Genomic DNA, 22,926 nt, shown 5'->3' on the forward strand with positions numbered 1-22,926 from the left:
ATATATAAAATGCAAGAAAAACAAAGAATAAAATGCATGAACAAAATATAAAAAGAAAATTAAATAAGGCAAAATATAATGAAAGAATATGTTCAATGTAAGAAATGAAAAACAATATGTGTAATGCAAGAAATGAAAAGGAATATGTACAATGCAAAAAAAATAGAAAGAATATGTACAATGCAAGTATATACAAAATTTTCTTACTTTTGTTTTTCATTTTTTTTTTTTTTTTTTTTAATATATATGTGAAAACATGCAAAGAAAAATGAAAAATGTAAGAAATATGCAAAATGGGTGCTAAGTTTAACGTCTCTAGCAAGACGGAATGCTTCTTTAAAAAATCGTCTCATTCTTTTTTATTTTTTTAGACAAAACAAATATGTACACAAATAAAAATAAAAAGGCAAGTAAATAAAAATGTAAGAAAATAAGGAATGCAAAGATTTTTTTTTTTTTTTTTTTTTTTTTTTGATAAGTTAGAAGAATTAAAAATTAAAGTTAAACAAAATATTTTTGGATTTTTGGAAATAAGATAAAAGGAAATAAAATAAAATAAAAGAAAAATGTTTTTGGGATTTGATTTTTTTTTTTTAATTTTAAATATTTGAAATAAAAATAAAAATAAAGCTTAGAAATAAAAGTAAAAATAAAAATAAAATAAAAATCTTTTTGGAATTTTTGAAAATAAAATAAAATTAACAAAAATATTTTTGTATTTTTAACAAATTTCCAAGAACTTTTTTTTTTTTTTTTAGTCAAGAGAGAGAGGTAACTAAATGAAATTAAATAAAATAAAAAAATAAAATAAAATAAAAATAGAAATAGGAAAAAGTCAAAAAGTGAAAGGGTCAAAGGGGCAAAGTTGTGATCGATCGAAGATGAAGTTCGATCGATCGAACATAGCTGTGATCGATCCAAGATGAAATTCGATCGATCGAACATGTAAAATTTTGGAGATCCCGAGAGCATGCATTTTGGAATTTGGATGCAGGTCCAAAATTTTTCTAAGTGTTTGGACTCAAGTGGAGTTCGATCGATCGAATCTATAGTTGGATCGATCGAAGAACAATTCGATCGATCGAAGGTGCTCTTGTGATCGATCGAACTGGCACCAAATGCCTAATTTTGAACTGAAAGTACAGAAAATCCTATGCTAAGCCCCAACGATGGTAACAAGAATGAAAATTTGAAAAATAGATGGAAGAATGTACACAAGAATGAAAAATAAAAAGAAATGAGGGAGGAATAGAGTTGTGAAACTCTACGAATACTAGTGTTTAACGTCTCTAGCAAGACGTTAGGTCAACTCACTAATCAAATGAATCAAAAACTGGATATGAAACATCCTTATTGACCCTCTTTTCACTTTTCTCATTTAATGTCCCACTTATGACAATGAAATCATCCTCCAAAAGAACGACTTGAAAAGAAATAAAAGAGATGATATTGTTCCTTTCATCCACGGTCTTGAAAACAAAATCAATCATGGTTAGGCTTGCCTCTTTGTTGTGTTCTTGAAACACATTCAAATGATCATTCACTTTGATAATCGGTGAGGCATTGTCTTTCAAAGACTCATTTGGATTAATAAGAAACACCCTCTCTTCATCCCTCTTCTCCTCCTCATAAATTACCATTTCCTCACCTTCTAAGTAAGCTAAGGAGTCCATTAGAGAGTTTATTTCATTTTTAGAGCTTTTAAAGTCAAAACCACAATTTTTATACATTTCCAAAAGACACTCCTCAAGAGGGTCATTAAAGATAATAGAAGGAAGGCCCTCTTCAACAAGTTCCTCCTCCTTCTCTCCTACCTCAAGTGTGGTCAACATCTCCTCACTCTCTAGAGTAGCCATGTCCGAGATAAAATCATAATCAAAACAAGGAAAGTCCTCATTAATCATGTTATGTTCTATTGGATTAGCCACTAACTCACTTGCCACTTCCTCCTCTATACAAGATAGAGTGCTAGGCATTAGCTCACTTGTTTCATTCTCCTCACTCTCATCATCCTCATCTATATACATTGAAGTTCTTGCCATTTTTTCATTTGCCTCTTCCTCCTCCTCTTGATGAGAAAGAGTACTTGCAATTTGCTCAACTTGAGCTTCTAAGTTGGCTAAAGTTTGACAATGAGAATTAATAAGTGAAGTGTGTGAAATATGTACATCAAGTAAAGCTAAAACTTTTTCTTCAAATCCGGGTGAGTACTTAGAAGGTGGTGGAATTGATTCATCATAAAATGGTGGTGGAGGGCAATAGTCATAAGAAGGATTAAATGAGTGATCAAGTCCATAATAAGATGATGCATGAAATGAATTGGACTCAATCTCATAAGGATTAAAATGTGATGGAGGAGCATAAGGTGAAGGGATGTAATTCCCCCCAAACTTGGATCAAACAATTCCTCCATTCACAATTAAAACCCAAATGCAAGAAAAAATTGGCCTCAACAACGGCTTATGCTTGGACAAAAATTTAGCAATAAAATGAGCCTCAACAAGGGCTATCACAAGCATACAAAGAGGTGAAACAATTAAAATACAAGAGTGCCAAGAATTGCTCACAATGGTCCTTTAGCACTTCAACTCCAAATTTAGCTTTTAAGCTCCAATGATTGCTTTAAGTTCCAAAGTTCGCCTTCCTTGTAGTCAAGTACCTAATTGAACAAATAATAATGAGAATCAAGAGAAAAGAATATACAATGGAAAATAAAATAAAAATAGAAGCAATCTAATGAACACTATTGTCTAGTTTAATTCCAACAAAACCGTTAATCCCCGGCAACGGCGCCAAAATCTGACGACGGCCGTTCCAATACGCCAAACTGAATGTAGTGAATGTGTGGTTCAAGAAAAGCCTTTTATGTCAAATTTAAATTTATAAAAACCACTACCAACACTACTACTAACGTAGCAAGAGTGAGTAGGGATCGTCCCAAGGGATTATACGTGTTGGAATTTCAACTTCGACTCTAGTGTACCAAATGATTGCAAAAGAGAATTGGGTTGGTTGATTACTTCTAGAAAAGAATTAATTAAAATGCAATAAGATAAAGAGTAAGCAAGAAGAAAAGGTCTTGGGGTGTACAGATCACCACCAAACAATACTTTTCTATACTACTAACAAGTGACTAATGAGGGAAATGAATGTGTTGCAACAATGTTGTGTGTATAAAAGACATTCAATTGGTAAGGGTGACTCAACAAGTGCAAATTGTCTCAATCAACATGTGTGAGGCCACAATACATCTATTGGTAGAGGAATATATTGTCTAAACATCATGTGAAGAGAACAAAATATCAAATCAAGTCATTGAACCTTTCATTAAGCTCATAGTCTAAGCAATCCATAAGGATGACTTAGTTAAACATGCAATATCTAAACGTCATGTGAGAGGCCACAATTTATCTATTGGGAGAGGAATAAATTGTCTAAACACATGTGAAAGATACAACATATCATAACTAGTCATTAATCCTTCATTAAGCTCACAATCCACATGCAATACAATATTAGAGGAATATGCCATTTGGACTCACAAGCATGGAACATCAAACATCAAGAGTAGATTGTCCTCCCATCTAACATTATACTACCACTACACTAAATCTACACTACTAGCATGAAAATAAAGCTATCTAGAATAGGAGAGAGGCACAAGCCATCAAGAATAGGCATAAACCATCAAATGAACCAAAATAACATTCATTAAGCATATCATCTTGATAATCTTTAGATATATAGCATCAATACACATAGACATGCATCAAAAACACTAAATCTAGAGATAAGCACATGAATATCCTACTCTAGCATACATAGACATATGGGTAGAATAGAATAGTCAATTGGAAGCATTAAACCATACAAACCATGAAATAATCAAGATTTATATATACATGAATATCAAGATGTATCATACAACACTAATCCCTCAATAATACACAAGATTAGAGTATAGAAAGCATGCTTGGGGCAAACTCTAGCCCCAAGAGGATGTCTAGACACTCATGGTAGTGATGATCCAACCCTCAAGGGCTAACTCCATGGCTGCTCCTTGTTGGTGAAGATCTCCTCCAATGGTGCTCTAGCTTCCCTCCTTCCTCCCCTCCAAGAATAGCCTCCAAGATGATTTTCAATGTGTGACAAGAGACTCTAGAGTCCTTTCCAAAAAGTGTATCATATTCCTTATATAGGTAGGTCAAATACACCCTATGATGAGCTGTGGTCGTGCAAGGCATATTCTCCAATGATTGGGTGAAGGACGGAATAAATGAACTGGACTTTAACTTTTTCTCGCTGGAGGAAGTTCGATCGATCGAACCTTAACTTGGATCGATCGAAGATGGGTTCGATCGATCGAACTGCATCTTGGATCGATCGAAGTGGTCTGACTCCTCCGGATAAGGATAAGGCTGAGATATTTCGAAGATATTTATGGAGAAAAGGACAAAAGTGGTTGGTAGGCGTACAACTGTGGATAAGATCAATCATTTGAATAGGACAAAATAGGGTTCGATCGATCGAAGGTGATGTTGGATCGATCAAACTTGGAATTTCAGCAAAGGCCAAGGTTGGATCTATCGAGAAGTACTGTGATCGATCGTAGATGTTCGATCGATTGAACTCTAAGTTGGATCGATCGAACTTTTCAGCTGCACAACTTTGATTCCTTTTTGCTCCTTGCTTTCTCCACTTTGCTCCCTCCTTTGGTTTATCTCAGGATTGCTTCAATTAAGCTCTTATTTGGCTGAGTTAGCTCAATTTTGGGATTAGTGCCTGAAAATATAAATAATACGTAATAAGTCTAAAACGGCAAAGTAAGATAGATAAAGGTACTAGAATGCTTAAGCTTAATGGGTTTAAATGCGCACTTTTCAGTGCTCACCATAATTGATGTTGTTGATAGTAGTGTTTTGAGATGTTAAAATTGTTGGTCATTTTGTATTAAGGATTTAAGGCCTTAAGCGTAGCGGTACCTATGGCATTATTGTTAGAGTTTTGGGATTGGCCAGGATGGTCCGGCCGGATATCTTTGGACCATATCTCAACTCTCACAAAATGTTAGTTTCCGTAGTGCTTTTGGTAATGATCATTTTTGACATTGAAGTCATTTGTATCGAGAGGTTTCATGGGTAGACCCAGTGGGGGCAGGTTATGAATTAGTGCCTTATACTGTCATGCTACCGTACAAGTTGTGTGCTGTGGGCGGGTGCTAGTTGCCATCGATGCTACCTTACTGACGAGTAGGTGTGGGTGGACACTAGGAATTGTCATTGCTACCATACATTTGAGTACGTTGTAGGCGGGTTCTGGTCATTATTCGTACTGCCATGTCGTCTTTGTTTAGTACTTTGATTTGATTCATGGATATCTTGGAGTTCTGTTGGTGGTTGTTTTTGGTTCCTTATGATGGTTCGTCAGGAGGGGTGTTTTCGATTGTTGTCTTTCGTTCCCTCGTCTGGCCTTAAGTTCTGTATGTGAGTTTCGACTTGTGGTGTGGCCATGTGATCACTTTTCTTTTGAGGGGTTGTCCTGTCGTAAGCATGTGGGTGCGAATGACATGGGGTTGTACGTTGTCTTCAGTTTTGGGATTGCTTTCGTAACATGTTGTGAGGGATACTCAGAGATGTACTCCGTAGTTATCCTAGTTTCGCCTTTTTGTTTTGTTGGGGCTAGATTTCGGGGACAAAATCCCTTTAAGGTGGGAAGGTTGTAATGACCCGGTCATTTTTCTTCTTTTTCTTTTTCTCAGATTTTAACGGATATTTTTTTTTCCGTTGTCTTTTCCTTTTTGGGTTTGTTTTCATCACTTGATGTCGTCTTGAGTGCTCTGGAATGATTTCTGAGACTCTTTTCCTTGGATTGACAACTTCCTTTAGGGATTGTGTCAATTTCATATTTTATTTTTCCGAACACTATTCACATTTTGTCTTTTTCTCGTTTATCCTTTTTCCTTGCACAACCTCACTTTTTTTCTCCGATTTGATTCCGGTTTTACATGCATTCATGATATTTGATTTCCATAATAGTGGTATTTCTACTTTTCTAGAAAAGCATGTTGATTGCTTACTTCTTTCATAAAGGGGCATTAATGTATACTTTAGTGTAATTATTCTTAACTTGTGGGGTTTTAGTGTAATTAAATAAAGTAATTATTTTTCATCTTGGGGACCATTTTGCAATTAAATTTGGAAGATATTTTCAAAAAGGACCTTTTTGTAATTTTTGAAAAGTGTGACAAATGTCCCACTCTCATTGGTCCACTTGTTGACATTTGTGTAGAAACACTTTAATGCATTGGATGATGACATTTAGAGGGTGAGGATTCACCCACTTGTTGGCTTAGGATTGGTGCACTTGTTGGCTAGGATGATTGACAAGTGTTGGTGTGGGATTAAGCCTAGGAAGGAGCCATGGATTGGTGACAAGTGTAGGTTCACAATTTAGTCTTGCAAATATCTTTGGGCTACTTTGGGATTATGGTTTTAAAGGAGGGTTTTTGTGCAATTGACCATAGATATGAGTGTTGACCATGGTGTAAGAGCACATAGTGAGTGGAGGATTTTTATTTCCTCCACTCACACTTAACTACATTATTTCATTCTCTTCCTTACAAGAAAACCCTAGCCTCCATGGATGGAGCAGCCTTAGGCATTGATCTTGATCTTTGAGGCCCTTCCACTTACTTTAGACCATAAAGCTTGGAATACTTTTTGTTCTCCTCATCCTCCTCTTCAAAACCCTTGAAGGATCTAGCCTAACTCCTAGTTTTGCTTTGGTATCTAGAGATTCAATTCTCTAGTGAGATATTGATATATTATTTTGAAGTATTTTTATGTCATTATTGAGTGTTTTACATGCATGGAAGAGAAGGACTTGTATTTTGCCCTTAAACTGTTTTAACTTAAAATGAATCTTGTCAAATTAAATATTAAATATGAAAATATACTCAATTAGCTTTCATTTAGTTTTGGTTTCATGTAATTTTGATTTAAAATGAATTAGTTATGAATTTTTGAAGTTGCAAGCTAGTTGCTGGAAATTTGAAGCTTTTCCTTTTTGGTCCGGAAATGAATTTTTATATGCAGCTGTGGTGCTTCAATTAACTTAAAATTTTTACTAGAACTTCCCCCATAGGTTTTACACTACTTAGAATTTTTTCACGATTTTAGAGCATTTATAATTTTTTTAAAAAATCCAAAACTATCTGTTGTCCATGTTTTAATTGCAACTGGAAAACATATTTTTAGATGATTTATTTCACTAACCTTTTGACATTGAATCATGGTTTAAATTTTTAGTTTTACACTCTCATATGTTTACTTCCAAAATAAATTAGGTTTGCCCAATTTGGATGTCAAATGAATTTTTCATGAATTTTTAAAGTTGGAAGCTACAGGGCTGAAAATGTGTTTTCTGGGCAGAATTTGTTTCAAAGTTGTGGGTCAAAACTGTTTCAATTAGGAAAATATTTTGTTAAACTAAATTGATATTATTAAATTACAGTGTTTAAGCTTTCATTAGGCTTTGGATTCATTCAATTTGGGTTAGAATTGAATTTTTTATGAATTTTACAAGTTGAAGGTAGCAAGCTGAAAAATCTGTTTTGCGGACCGAAAATTTGGGATGATTTCATTTCGGTGGTAATTGGGATTTTCATTTCAATTGAGGTAGGGAATGTTTTAGGATTATTTGTGTGTTGTATTGTGTCTTTGCCATGATTATACAATATATATGTATGCCTTGTATCAAATTTAGAAAGTTAGTAATTTTTATTTTTTTGTATAAGATTTAAAATTTATGATGATGTATAACTTTGATTTGAATTGTAACATGCTAGGAAATTATGCTTAGATATGTTGGTTAACATATATTAAATTTGGATCATTTAATTAAGAATTACAACTTTTATTTAATATTTATCTTTAGTGAAAGTTTAATTCACATGGTTGTATCAAGCATTAAATCAAGTTGTAATGTAGTATTTAAATAGGCCTTGGCATGTTCTCTAATATAGATTAAATTGAGGGCATTTGGAATTGTTTAAAAATCTAAAGGAAATTAATTAATTAGCTTGATTAATTTTGTTTTAAGCGTTTTAATCACTTAACTTGTCATTTGATGTTATATATATGATGACCATGACATGTCTTTCAATATATATTAAATTGAGGTTATTTGGATTATTTTGAAATTTAGAGAATTTAATTATTTATGTTTAATTAAATTCTACTTTATTACTCCATGGATTTAATTGCATTTTGGAAGTTGTTTCTATATTTAAATCATGGATTTGGATTTGATGTATGTTCACTTGATTACTTTTGAGCATTGGATAACATAGTTGTTACTTTTATATTTATGAGAATATGTTTTTCCTTATTGAATATATTGTTACTATGTGTAAGGAATTGCACACTTTGTATTTGACATCTTACATGCCATAGTAGTTGTGAATTTTGAGCATGTATTGTATAATTCCAAAATTTGGATTGTGCTTGGTAAATAGTTGATATCTTCTATATACATGTTGATATATATACGTTGTTGCACAATTTGTTGATTTTGAAAACTTGGGGATGTCGTTATTTAGTTATGGCTAGGACTTGGTTCTAGTACGGGCGATTGTCCCTCATATAGTCTAGTGCGCACATAGGGAGGTTACCCATGGGCTAGTAACCCTAAAGTAACTATGTTGTCGGTCTGATTCGGCGTGACGTCCGAGTATCCACTTTGTTTGATTTCGTATTTCATTTCAAGTTGATAACTAGATGATATCGTAACTTGTTCTTCCTTATTTGATTTCTTATTTTGCGCTTAAGATGTAGCTTTGTGAAAGTTTGCTTCATGCGTTGTATTGGAAGTTCCATTGTTGGTTAAATTGCATCAATATCATAATTTGTGTTTTGATGTTCAAATGTAGTTTAGGAATGACCTTATAGATTCATTTTGAATATAGACGTTAGGTGGCATGACCCACACTTGTTGTTTTCGTATTTTGGATTTCAAGTTGAAGACTTTGAGAATCTATATCTTCTTGCCTAGTATAACATGTTTCCATGTTATTTGAATTGCATGAACAATGTGATATGATAGAAATGATCTAGGTAGCTTAGGATGCTCCCTGGGTCTCATCTTGACATAGACGTTAGGTAATATGAGCCCCTTTAACATGTTTCACCATAAGGTGATAAAATTGTAAAATGCTAAGTCGATGCATGCTCATTTCCTACGAGTAGCTTTATGTTACTCACCCCTATGATACTAAGGCATATTTCAGGTATAGGACTCAGGATTTGAAGATTCCATTGCTCCTTGGATGGCTTACAGTTTCTAAGTTTCTATTTTATGCAATTGTTAGCATAAGATGCCTCTTTGTAGCCCTATTTGTTTAAACTTGTATTCGTTGATTGGTATATGTAATGTGAATGTAAGTGCACTCTTTTCAATGTATTTAACATGTATGAGATGAGGCCGGAGACCAATGACATGTATCTCGTTTTCTATGCACTTTTGTTTTCAAAGTTTATTATGAAAATATTGGAAAATGTTAAGTCATTGCTTCATAACTTTCGCAGCGGGTGTTGGAATTTCATATCTTTTCTGCCCGGACTCAGAATCAGACGATTCTTGAGCATAATTTTGTTCATTTTTCGTTGTCCTTCCAATGGTGTGCATGGTGGCACCCTTTTCAGTGAGAAATGACCATTTTGCCCTTAGTTCATCTCTTTTCGAGTTAGGCATTCTTGCTTCATTTGCTTGGCTCATTTAAGTTCCGTGGCTTCATGGAGAGTCACTTTGGGGCCTTAGGGATGACGTACATCTCTTGAGGTCATTTGGCTTGTTTCGCTTCCGCATTTCGGGTCCGTTATTGGGTCAACTTCCGGTTCATCACTAACTCACCCGGTTGAGAAATCCGGGTCGTTACAATATGACAAATAAGCCCTCAGGGGAAAAATAGTCATTTCAGAAAACTGTGGACTCGAGTGCCACCGAGCACACCGCTGGAAGGACAACGAAAAACTAATCAAGATGGACTTAAGAATCGCATGATTCGGAGTCCGGACGAAGGAGAAACGGCATGACGAAGAAAAACGAGCGCTTAAGGCTAAAAGGGTAAACTGGTAATTATACAGGAAGATCCGGGTGTAACCGAGCACACCATTGGAAAGACATCGAAAAATTAATCAAGTTCAAAAAAAGTTCACTCGATTTGGAGTCCAGATGAAGGAGAAACGAGTGTTTGAAGTTTTGACATCGCGGCAGCCCGACGAAGGCCATGACATAGCCCATGCTCGCCCGGCGCCCATGTCGGCGTCCAATGGCATGCACATGTTGACAAAAAGAAAAAAAAAAATTGAGTGTCCAGAACTGAGGTTTGAAACGGAGGTCAAGACGAGTTTTTCTGAAAAAACACGAAGAAGAAACCCCCCCTAAAATCGAGTTTTCTACGTGAATCGCGGAGAATTTTTAAAAAAAACTCACTATAAAATGCCCAAAATGCCTCTAGATCAGAACTGGTCAAGAGAGGCAAAAAGTTGCTAAAATGCAAAGTGGAAGCTAAAACTTCACGAGGGATTTCCGGTACCAGGACGACATTTTCTAGAAAAATACAAAGAAGAAACCCCCCCTAAAATCACATTTTCTATTCGACCATGTTGAAAGAAGAAATTAAAACTGATGTAAAAGGTTTAGAATGCCCCTAGATCAGATTATGCAGCAAAATTTCAAAATGAGTCCATAGGAGGCTCATTTCACCAAAGAAGAAGGTTTGCCCGGAAACCACCATGCACGCAAACGTAACTTACCTATTTGGACACGCTATAGTGGTCCATGGCTTAAAAATACCACCGCTACAAAATCCAACCCCCCAACGGGCAAAAAGGCAAAAATGAACAAGAAAAGGGAAATTTAAAAACCAAAATTATCAAATGACTTCAAATTACTGTTTGGCCCTTGGCCACACTTCAAACATGATTTATAAGACCCTATGAAAGAATAAAAATGGAATTCCCACACCCGATGCAAAAGTTATGAAGCAATGACGTAGCATTTTTTTTTTCAATATTTTCATAATATTTCATGAAGTTAAAGTTGCATAGAATACAAGATACATGTCATTAGCCTATGGCCTCATCTCATACATGTCAAATACATTGTAAAGAATGTACTTATGTATATATTACAAAAATAGAATCAAATTTACACATTTTGACATATAAAGCTATAAATGGCATTTCAAGCCAACATTTACATGAAATGAGAACTTCAAGTCTACAAATCATCCAAGCATGATGTGAATCCCAAATCTTGATCCTAGTACCTGAAAAATGTATCCACTGCATAGGTGAGTAACGTAAAGCTACTCGTAGGAGATGAGCATGCATCGACCTAGCATTTTATGATTATATCACCTTAAGGTGAAACATGTTAAAGGGGCTCATGCCACCTAACGTCTATATCAAAATGAGACTCAGGGAGCATCCTAAGCTACTCATGTAATTTAAAGTGAACAATGGCATACAAGTATACATGCTCAAGTATACTAAACAATGTTAAACACGTTATACAACATATAAGCATACATTTCCAAGTATACTAAACCACATTAAGACAAGTCATGAAATGTCTAAGCATATTTACACAAGTATGCATTTTATATGAAAATTTCGTAAATCAAGTATACCGACACAAGTATACTAAGCTAAGAGAGATACGCCTAAGACAAGTACACACGGCACAAGCTTACTAAATGAAATCTAAACTCACAAAGCAAGCATACAAGTTCAAGTACACTATATGAGATCTAAATGTCCAAAACAAGTATACAGTTTCAAGTATACTAAATAAGATTCAACTATCCAAAGCAAGTATTAATTCTCAAACTACAAGTAATCCATGATTAACACCTTGATATTAAATGCGAAATCAAATAGTGGAAAGACTAGGATCCTTGGCTGCAGACCAATCGAGTTATTCTGGGTTACTAGCCCGCAAGGTACTACCTAGTGCACACATGTATAAGTTATTCTGGGTAATTACGACCCACAAGGTACTACCTATTGCACACTTCATATGACTTAGGAGACTCACGAATCCGTACTAGGGCCAAACCCTAACCATCACATGAGTATGATCCTTACAAGCCGTCAAAAACAATAAGTTCAAAACTTATACAAAATCAATAAGTTAAACCAAACTTATACATCTCAAATATTGTCTAGGAATCAATTTACATGCACAAGTAAGGTTGAATTCATACAAACCATGTCCTAGAGTTCAAGTCTAAATAGCATATGACATGTTATGTTCTTAATATGCAATTTACATACAAAACAAGAATATTTTATAACAATTGAGTCACGTTACTATCATAAGCCACAAGTACTAAGTAAACTTCAATTTAGTAACAAGCTTCCAATGTAAACAATTGTAATATTCTAACAAGTTATATACATACACAAGATATATTTAAACAAGTACTAAATAAGCTTCAATGATATTCTATATTATGCTAAGTCCAATTACCATTTTAAAAGGCCCCAAGTACTAATTCTACATCCAATTAGTAATATACTCACAAGGTAATTAATTTCACTACATTAAAAGGAATTTTCAACCTAACATGAAAAGTCTCTAGATTTCATATTAATCCCAAATAAACTTAAATTAATATATGTTAAGGGACATAGCATAGTCTTCACTATATTATATCCAAAATCAATTTAAGTGACTACAACACTTAAAAATAAAATTAATTAAGCTAATTAATTAATTTTCTCTAGATTTTCAAACATATCTAAATGTCCTCAATTTAATATATGTTAAAGAACTCACCAAGGCCTACTTTAATATCACATTACAAGTTGATTCCATGCTTGATATAACTAGGTGAATTAAACTTTCACAAAAGATAAATATTAAATAAAATTTGCAATTCTTATTCAAATAACCCCAATTTAATATATATCAACCACCATACCAAGGCCTAAATGTCTAGCATGCCATAATTTAATTCTAAGTTGTCTAGCATCATGACAATTAAATCTTAAACAAAGAAAATAATTAAATTAAATTCTATAACTTGATCAAGGCATGCTCACAAGTTGTATATGCTCATATAACAATCAATACAACATTAATATAACCCTAAAACATCCCCTACCTCAATTTGAGATGAAAATCTCAAAAGCCCACAAAAAAAAAGTGCCCTGAATCCGACGATACCGAAGGGTTTTGTCGGGGACAGCACGATCTACATGAACCCACAAGAAGCTCCATCAAAATCACAACTTGACTTCAAACCCAAACTCAAAAGTTGGCCAAAAAAGAGTTCTAATAAGGGTGAAAGAAATGCATAGTCAACACGAACACAAAACGCAAAAGGCCCTACTATGTTCTGACAAAGAAATGAAGTTCAAATGAGGAGAGAGAAGGTGGCAGCCTTCCTTGGACTGCCATGGAAGCTTCAGGTTGTTTAAGAGAGTGGGGAAGATGAAAAAATAAAATATCACATCCCCCTTTTATAGAAATCTCAAAAAGTGCCCTAAATGGGCCCCGCCGGGTCCGGGAGAGTGAAATTTGAGCAGACGCACTCAAATGATGAAACTTTGTGAATGAAAAATATTCAAAATGAGAAAATAAGAATAATGAAAGAAACGGTGTCAAAAACTGAGTCCCGAGCAGAAAGTTATAACCCAAACAAGTTTGGTGCAAACCGGGGCCAAAAACCCTGAAACTGGAAAACATCAACCATAAGGGACTTCTAAGAGTTTACGACTCGATGAAAAGTGAAAATGAATCCCGTATGAGGATCCAGGCTCAAAACAAGATAATTTGTAACAACTTTCATTAATTGCACAATGGCCCCCACAAAAAGGGTTAACTGCAAAACTGCCCCAGAATGAAAATATCTTCCAAAAGATATTTTCTTAGATAACCCTGAAATAAAATATCTTCAAAAGATATTTACGAAAAATACCACAAGAAAAGAAATTAATTTCAAAGAATTATGCATCCATGCCCCTATGGACACCGGGAGCAACTAGAGTACTTTCCTGCAAAAGTAAAGATACGTATTTCATGGAAACCACTCACGATAAAGATACGTGAAGTCAAAAACCAACTCCGAGCACAAGAAGTGAGGTTTTGCCAACAAAGTGACAAACGGGGAAAAGACGAAATAGGGAAAAGGACGAAATAGGAATAAGGACAAAAAAGTGAATAGTGTCGAAAAACGAAAGTTGTGGAAATGACTCAGTCCTCAAAGGAAGTTGTCAATCCAAAGAAAAGAGTGTCAGAAACCATTTCCGAGCACTCGAGATGACACTAAGCGACAAGAAACTGAACTCAGAAAAGAAATTTCAACGAAAAAAATTCATCCGTAAAATTCTGAGGAAAAAGGAAAGGAAGGAAATGACCTGGTCATTATAACCTTATGTGATACCCTCGGATTTCCGAATACGGGTTGGCCAGGCCCACGCCCGAATACCCGAGGATATCAAAACAAATTGATAATAAACGAACACAGAGTACAAAAGAATAAAGAAGAATAAATAAAATGCTGAAAAGAAACTAAAATGACAATCTAATAATAAACCTCAGAATATATTTCCATTAATTACTAAACTCTTCTGATACAACTGATCCTCCAAAATACAACTCGGGAATCCATACTGTGTGGACCCCTAGAAAATCCAAACTAAACAAATGACAGCAATAACTGTCTAAATCAGGAAACTAAATCATAAAGGAACTCCTATGTAGCATCGGAAGAATAAAATAGACTAATCCTCGCTCAGCACGAACAACCTCTACTCCTGACGAACACCTGAAAAATAATGGTGGATCAGGCCCACAAACAAGTTCTACTCTACTACAGTCCAAGCAGAGATCCGATACACGTATACATCCTAGTCAATCTAACAGTAACTAGTAGTCTGTATATATATATATACACACTAAAGGAACCTCACTAGACTATAGGGTTGTCTCAACCTGAATAGTAGGCAACATGCAAAACACACATATAGTGGGCATGAGTACCTAGATCTACCAGGGTACACAACTACACTATATCTAGCTACACATCCTTGGCGATATACACGCCCTAACCACTGATCCTGAGACTCAAGCTCATATCATGACACCATACTTATATATATATAATCTAGTAACCATCCTATCCAGTATAAATTAATCCTCCATAAGTCATTCAACTTGTTTAGCTGACCTGACTTGAATATAAGTAGGACTTAACATTTTAGTTAATCCATTCCCTTATATAATAAATTAATCCTCCATAAGTCATTCAACTTGTTCAGCTGACCTGACTTGAATATAAGTAGGATGTAACATTTTAGTTAATCCATTCCCTTATATAAAATAGGTAGGACTTAACTGATAAGTTAATCCATCCCTAGAATGCTACTGTCCCATATCGGTGCATTAAACCATACAATCCAACAATTGATGTAACGATTAAGGAAATACATCAAACAATCCAGAAATAACTATGATAATATGATATCAAATTATCACAAAATAAGAATGACTTATTATTTATTTAAGCTTGCTATATCATATGTCCCACACAAATTGAATCTTATACATGATGATATTTTATTATACCGTTAAATAAGCATTCTCCATATCCAATTTATCCTACACATTTAATTTTAATTGTTAAAACATTTTAAAAGATTAAATCCATTCGTTTGTTTAAAACATTCAAATAGCAAGCATCATTTTGATTGAGTCTATTTAAATTTATTTAAACCCAAACCTAGTTCCTATTTAATGTTCAGGAATCCTAGGCATGTTTCTACGTTCCATCATTCCACAGATATGAAAAATACATAATGTAAACATATAAAAATTCACACCGAAAATCTAATCAAAATCATATATTTTTCAATTCATAACACAAGAACAGATATGAACCAATTTCATAAAACCTATGTTCTAATTCAATTAAACATGCATAATTATTTAATTTTGTGTGTTTAATAAATCTTGGAATTTCCTAGGCATGCATAAAAACACGAATCAAAGGGAAAGAGATAGAAGAAGAACTTGCCTTAAACTTTCGGATCGAAAGTTACACTTCTTCTTCCTTAATCTTCTCTTTACATGGTTTTTCTCTTCATTCCTTCCTTAATTTTCCTCCTTCCCTCTTTAACTCTATCTCTCTCTCGTGAATATTTCTAACCCCCTTTTACAACCTATAGCTATATATTTATAGGCTAAATAAAATAACCCTAACCCTTTTCTAAATCCAAGTCAACTTAAAAAAAATAAATATTAAAAAGGTAAGTAAAATATGTTACGTATATAATTTATGTATATCTTTATTAAATAAATAAATTATACATATTCCATTATTTATTAATGAATTATCTAATAATACTTGAGTTACCATAATATTATAAAGTAACTTAAAACATAACACGTATCAAATCTATGTATATTTTTATTATTTAAATATAAAACATATACATCAGATTAAATATTACTACCCAAGTTACCATAAAATAATTAATAAATTACTTTTCCTTTTATATATATTAAAAAGGTAAGTAAAATATGTTACGTATATAATTTATGTATATGTTTATTAAATAAATAAATTGTACACATTCCATTATTTATTAATGGATTATCCAATAATACTTAAGTTACCATAATATTATAAAGTAACTTAAAACATAACACGTATTAAATCTACGTATATTTTTATTATTTAAATATAAAACATATACATCAGATTAAATATTACTACCCAAGTTACCATAAAAGTAATTAATAAATTACTTTCCCTTTTATATATATTAAAAAGGTAAGTAAATTATATTACGTATATAATTTATGTATATGTTTATTAAATAAATAAATTATACACATTCCATTATTTATTAATGGATTATCCAATAATATTTAAGTTACCATAATATTATAAAGTAACTTAAAACATAACACGTATCAAATCTATGTATTTTTTTATTATTTAAATATAAAACATATACATCAGATTAAATATTATTACCTAAGTTATCATAAAAGTAATTAATAAGTTACTTTCTTTTTTATATATGCATATAATATATATCTATATATATACATACACAACTATCCATGGGTAATAATCCATACACATCCAACCTCCTATTCAAGTAATCCATGGGACCCAATTGGTTGGCCCATTACTATTAACCATAACCATAAAAGAAAAATAAAATAAAATAATAAAAGAAAAGAAAACATTTAATTTATAATTAATCACTATTTAAGCACATAATCTAATTAAATAATTAACACATAGACAAATACAAATAATGCATAGACACATAATCAAATAATCAAGTAATATCTAATTCAATTAAACACATAAGCAATTAGTCAAATAATCAATTAAATAATTAAAAATACAATTAAAACAAATAAATAAATACCGAGACTATCCTTTCAAAATTAAGGGTATTACAACCTACCCTCCTTAAAGAGATTTCATCCCCAAAATCAGGAACATTCCCAGAAGAACCGAAGAAGGACCGTACACAAGGTTACACGAAAGAACAGATCATAAAGTACCTAAGGATAACTCCAAAGGTCTCAAAATCAACGAAGAGACATGAAACCGCGCATAGTGAGACACCTCTCCAACGAATTGACATACTAACCCAATGTCAACCACCCAAAAGAGGTCAAAGAAACAACATAACTAAACAAGGAGCATAACCAGAAGCAACATGGCAGCACGAATACTGACTAGAACTCGCCCACAACGTACCCACGGTGTGGTAGCATCCACAGTGTCAAGTGCCCGCCCACACTCACATTACTTGCTAGGTAATGCAAGGTGCATCGACGACAACTAGCACTCACCCACACACAACCTATATGGTAGCATGACAGTATAAAGCCCTAATTCATCACCTGCCCCCAACAAGCTCACCCATGAAGCCTATCGATACAAATGACATCAATGTCAAACAATCATTACCAAAAGCACCATGGAAACCAGGCATTCTGCGAGAGTTGCAATATGGTCCAAAATGTCCGGCCGGACCATTCTGGCCAATCCAAAACCTTGACAACAATGTCATAGGCACTGCTACGCTTAAGGCCTTAAATCCTCAATACTGGAAAAACTGACAACCACAAGTCTCAAAACACTGTTGTCAACCACACCAGTTACGAATCCAAAGCCTGACAAATCTATGCCTTCAAGCCAATGGATCGGACATTACAAATCAAACAACATCATCATTGCCCTAGTCACAACGACTTCTAACAAAACAATGCACCCAAAATCTTCCACGTCATCCTAAAGCTGACCTACTATAAGGCTACGCCTAGGAATCAAGACATTAGATCAAGCTCACACACACAATCCCGACAACCAAGGTCATACAACCCCAAGCACAGTGCGGAATGATAAAAAGGAATAAACTAATAAAGCAATTAGTTATGAAACATATATATACATATGCAAGTATACACTCACAAGTATATTAAGAAATATCGAAATGGAAATACTATATATATATATATATGTACAAGTATAATTCGCAAGTATACTAAGTAGTACTAAATCCATGCTAGACAAGTATACAGGCTCAAGTATACTATACCCAAAACGAACTAAAATAAACAATGCGCAAGCATGCTAGTTACAAGTATACTAAACGTAAATGAAATTCCATGAACAATTTCACAAAAACAATATTGCACCATACAACTAAACACATAGTGTACAAGGGCAATCAAATATGCTACCTATCACATAGGGGTCAAGCATCAGAGACACGCTACACATCACTTATGACGCTAGCATGACAAGCAAATATAGTAAATGAAAAACACACCATCTATATTATCACATAACCACCAAATAGTCACATCCCCTAACATATTTCTAAGGCATGCTCAAAACAATAAGGCATATAAACATGTAGGAATCACTATGCAAATAACAATCCTACAAAATCACAAGCAAGAAGGGATGAAATGCCTCTCGGAAGGACAAACTCACGGAAAGTGAATCCCAAAAACCCGGATGAGTCTGATCTCTCTCTGTGAGGAAAGGAATCATCTCCTAGAATGAACACTAAGGTTCCTGAAACAAATAGTCTACAAGTCTTTCCCAAGACTGGCCCAAACACAAGGTGGAATCCTAACGCCACACAAAACAAACAACTGTGTAATGGATAATCCCAATACTAACCATTACGAGACACCAACAAGAGAACTCAACTCAAGATGCCAATGAGTTCGATGAGAACTCTACAGGATCCTATCCATACAAAATCCCAAGTTTATAAGGACGAGGGAGAAGAATTAATTGCACCAGTGCAATTAATTACGCGTAATCACTCACACTCCAACCTTAGCTCGTAAGAGCTGTCCAAGGCAAGACAAGAAGAATCCTAGGTCAACGCACCTATCAAATCTCCAACCATCACTCTAAGAAGAAGAAACACTCACCATTGAGGCTCACGAAAATGAATTTTCCAATCCCCAAGGAAGGACTCGAGTCAATCCGACTCGCCGTCCCGTGGCTTTAGAAACAAGACCCCAATGACATCATCACATCAAGGTCACCACAAAACTCCAAGAGATGATGCCCTAGCATCAATCTCAACCAACCAAGCTAGGACAACCCGCAATGCCTAAACAAGACATAAAATAAGTAGTTGTCACGTAATATAACAATGGACTACGTACTCACACAAGTAGAAAATAATCACATAAGGCATATCAATGTAAGCATTATACAATCATGCAAAGAATAACAAGCACATGTAACACGCCAAGGCAAATAAGCATAACCCACATGATAAGTAGACAAGCGTAAATCAACATGCTGAAACAGACAAGCATATACAATGTTCCCAGATAACAAGCATATATAACATGCTAAGACCCACAAATATATACTATATGCTAAAGCAACAAGTATATATATATCATGCTAAGACAGTTAAGTAAACTTCTAAACATACGTCCATATGAGCACATAAACAAGTTACTAAGAAGCCACTAAACACATAAATCATGGCAACACAAGTATGATATGCACCCAAAACCCGTCATCCTAAGGTTTTCGAACCTAGGAGCTCTGATACCACCTGTGACGGCCCTAGTTTTTCAAGCCAGTGCGTCCTATGATGAACCGTAGTTTGACCCGATAACAAATCCGAAATGCGGAAGCGAAAACGGAAAACAAGACTCGAAGAAGTCAAAGTGATCTTCCATGAGGTCGTGGAACTCAATGAGAACTGATGCGGAAGCAAAAGATCAAAAATACGACTAATAAGCCCTCAGGGGTAAAATAGTCATTTCTAAAAATTGTGGACTCGGGTGCCACCGAGTACATGATCGGTTGAGTCGATTACAATTATAAATTAACCTTCGCAATAGCACGAATCATTGTAAAATAGGGCTATTGGTCGGGTAAGTCGAACCACTGGGACTGCGCGAATCTATGGCAACCTAAGTATCTAGAGTCTTATTAGAATGATAGGGGTGTTCATAGAGGATTTGTTGGTTGTCACTTAAGCTATGAAATTAAGATGCATAAAATAAAAGTTTGCAAGAGTTTAAAGGAGATGAAATACAAGTAAAGAGGACTAGGGAAGTGAATCTGCCTCCATACCTATACACATGCTAGATTAGAGCTAAATTGGGGGAAAACAATATATATTATGGTCATGATACATAGCAACACTTGGTTGCTATAATATCATCAAGAAGTTCATTAAATCTGAAGCAAGTATGATCCATCAAAGGTTAACATGTTTAGACTACCTAACTAAGGTGTAACTTAACCACATTTACTTGAATGAAAGACTTTTAAGCCCTAGATAAAATGATGAAGCACATGAAGGTAAGAAATAAGCATAAATCATCAAAGGTTTCACCTAAGCAATGATCTATCAAAGTCCTTATCAACATGCCATTAAACCATTTCATAACCTTGCTTCCATTCTCACCATGAAAACTTAAGCAATATGATTAATATAAGACATCATCTAAAACAAGATAATCAACTTAAAGAAATCATCCATACATATATCAACATTCATTACAAGAAATGAAGTGCTCTTGGTTATGAAAAGACCATAGAATATACATTTTAATCCCCAAAATATAGCTTAAATTAGAACATGCTTACAAGGGAGGGACTTCATCACCTCCCTAAATGGAGGTTTAGTTACCCATGGAAGCTTTAGAAGAAGGAAGAAGCTTGGATGCAACCTCCATTTTTGAGCTCCCTTCCATTGGCTTCAAGAACTCTATCTTTTTCTCCTCTTTCTCTCTCCAGAAATCTTGCAAGAATGAGATATGATATTATTATGTGTGGTTTCCCTCACCTTGTAGCCATTATCCTACCAAAACAAGGCTCAACTCCCCCTAAAAGACATCTCTAACCAACCCATAAAGATGGAAATCAGAAATGAGGGAATCAAGGAGCAAGTGGGCTGAAGTGATGGAATTTCGAAGAGCATTCTGCCCAAAGTTCGAGCACTCGAAATAAGCCCTTCGAGAGCTCGAAGTCAACTTACTCAGCTTTGAGATACTTTGGTAAAATGGCCATAACTTTCTGCTCCGAACTCCAAATGATGAACCGTTTAAAGATTTGGAAAGATAATTCAAAGATCTAAGTACGACATGTTTTAATAGAAGTCTAGTTCTCAAGGTTGGTGGGTCTAAAATGAAGAGCAAAGTCATACTTCACTGTTGCCAGGCTGTTCTATGCAACTTTGGTAAAAATGACATAACTCTTTGCTCCGAACTCCAAATGAGGCAAACTTTATGTCTATGGAAAGCTGACTCATAGCCCTTCATATTTCATGTTTTACTAAAGACCAAATTCGCACATACAAAGGATCAGAATTGGAGGCCAAAGTCTGATGGAAAATGAACTGGCGCCCACGCTGTTACAACCTTGCACCAATTTGCTACTTGCAACCTGAAATGATTTGGCTCAGCCCGAAGACGTGGCAATTCTTCCTAGAAATTTTTACATAGAGCGTCATGAGTCCCATGGATCATTAATCTTGGCCAAAATGGAGGTCCCTGGCAACGATGTGCTTTAATTCTTTAAGAACTCGTCAAAGCATCTCTTTTAACTCTCTTTGGGGAACCAACCTAAAAATAAACAAAAACGTGCAAATGAAGCTAGAATATGCAATATGATAAAATAATGGACTTAAATAATGCAAATAAGGGCGCTTGAATATGCAATATTCGGCGCTTATTACACCCCCAAACTTACATTTTGCTAGTCCCTTAGCAAAATAAAACTGAACACACAATGGAATAACAAAATGACTCTTCTTTCATGAGAGTGACGATTGCATTTAGCATATATAACAAGCCTTTTAAACCCCTAGGCATCCATAGAGGATGAGTGAAGTCTCGTGAGGGTTTAACAGAAATGTTACCCACAAACATCAAATATGGTGCATAAAGTTGCACAAAGCTCATCTTCAAACTTGGAACATAGAGAACATTGGAGATGGAATCATTATGAAGACTACCATGTGTATATGAGGCCTTGATATACAAAATGGAAAAACATCTTTCAATTCTCATGCATCAACATTATGGTCCATATAAATACTTCAATTGTCATATCTATAATAGAAATCAACTCTAGCTTCAGTGAAAGTGAACCGGATTTCCAACATGTGGCTTTTACCTTCTTTTTCCAATTTCATAACACAAGTCTTCAAATCATTAAATTTTCCTTTTTAATGAGGTCTCTAAGGCATGAATTTATTCACCATACAACTTTTTGTTGCTTTTCTTTTTTTTTAGATGATACATATTATGGTCGTGCAATGCCAAAGTCCCTTAAGCTTTCTCACCGACCCATGTAGCAAGTGTTAGGCCAGCAACTCCCAAACCAGATGG

The sequence above is a fragment of the Cornus florida genome, unplaced genomic scaffold (genome assembly GCF_030987335.1).
Source record: "Cornus florida cultivar Cherokee Brave unplaced genomic scaffold, ASM3098733v1 CherokeeBrave_3.0.0_Hap2_Chr03, whole genome shotgun sequence".
Taxonomy (NCBI): Eukaryota; Viridiplantae; Streptophyta; class Magnoliopsida; order Cornales; family Cornaceae; genus Cornus; species Cornus florida.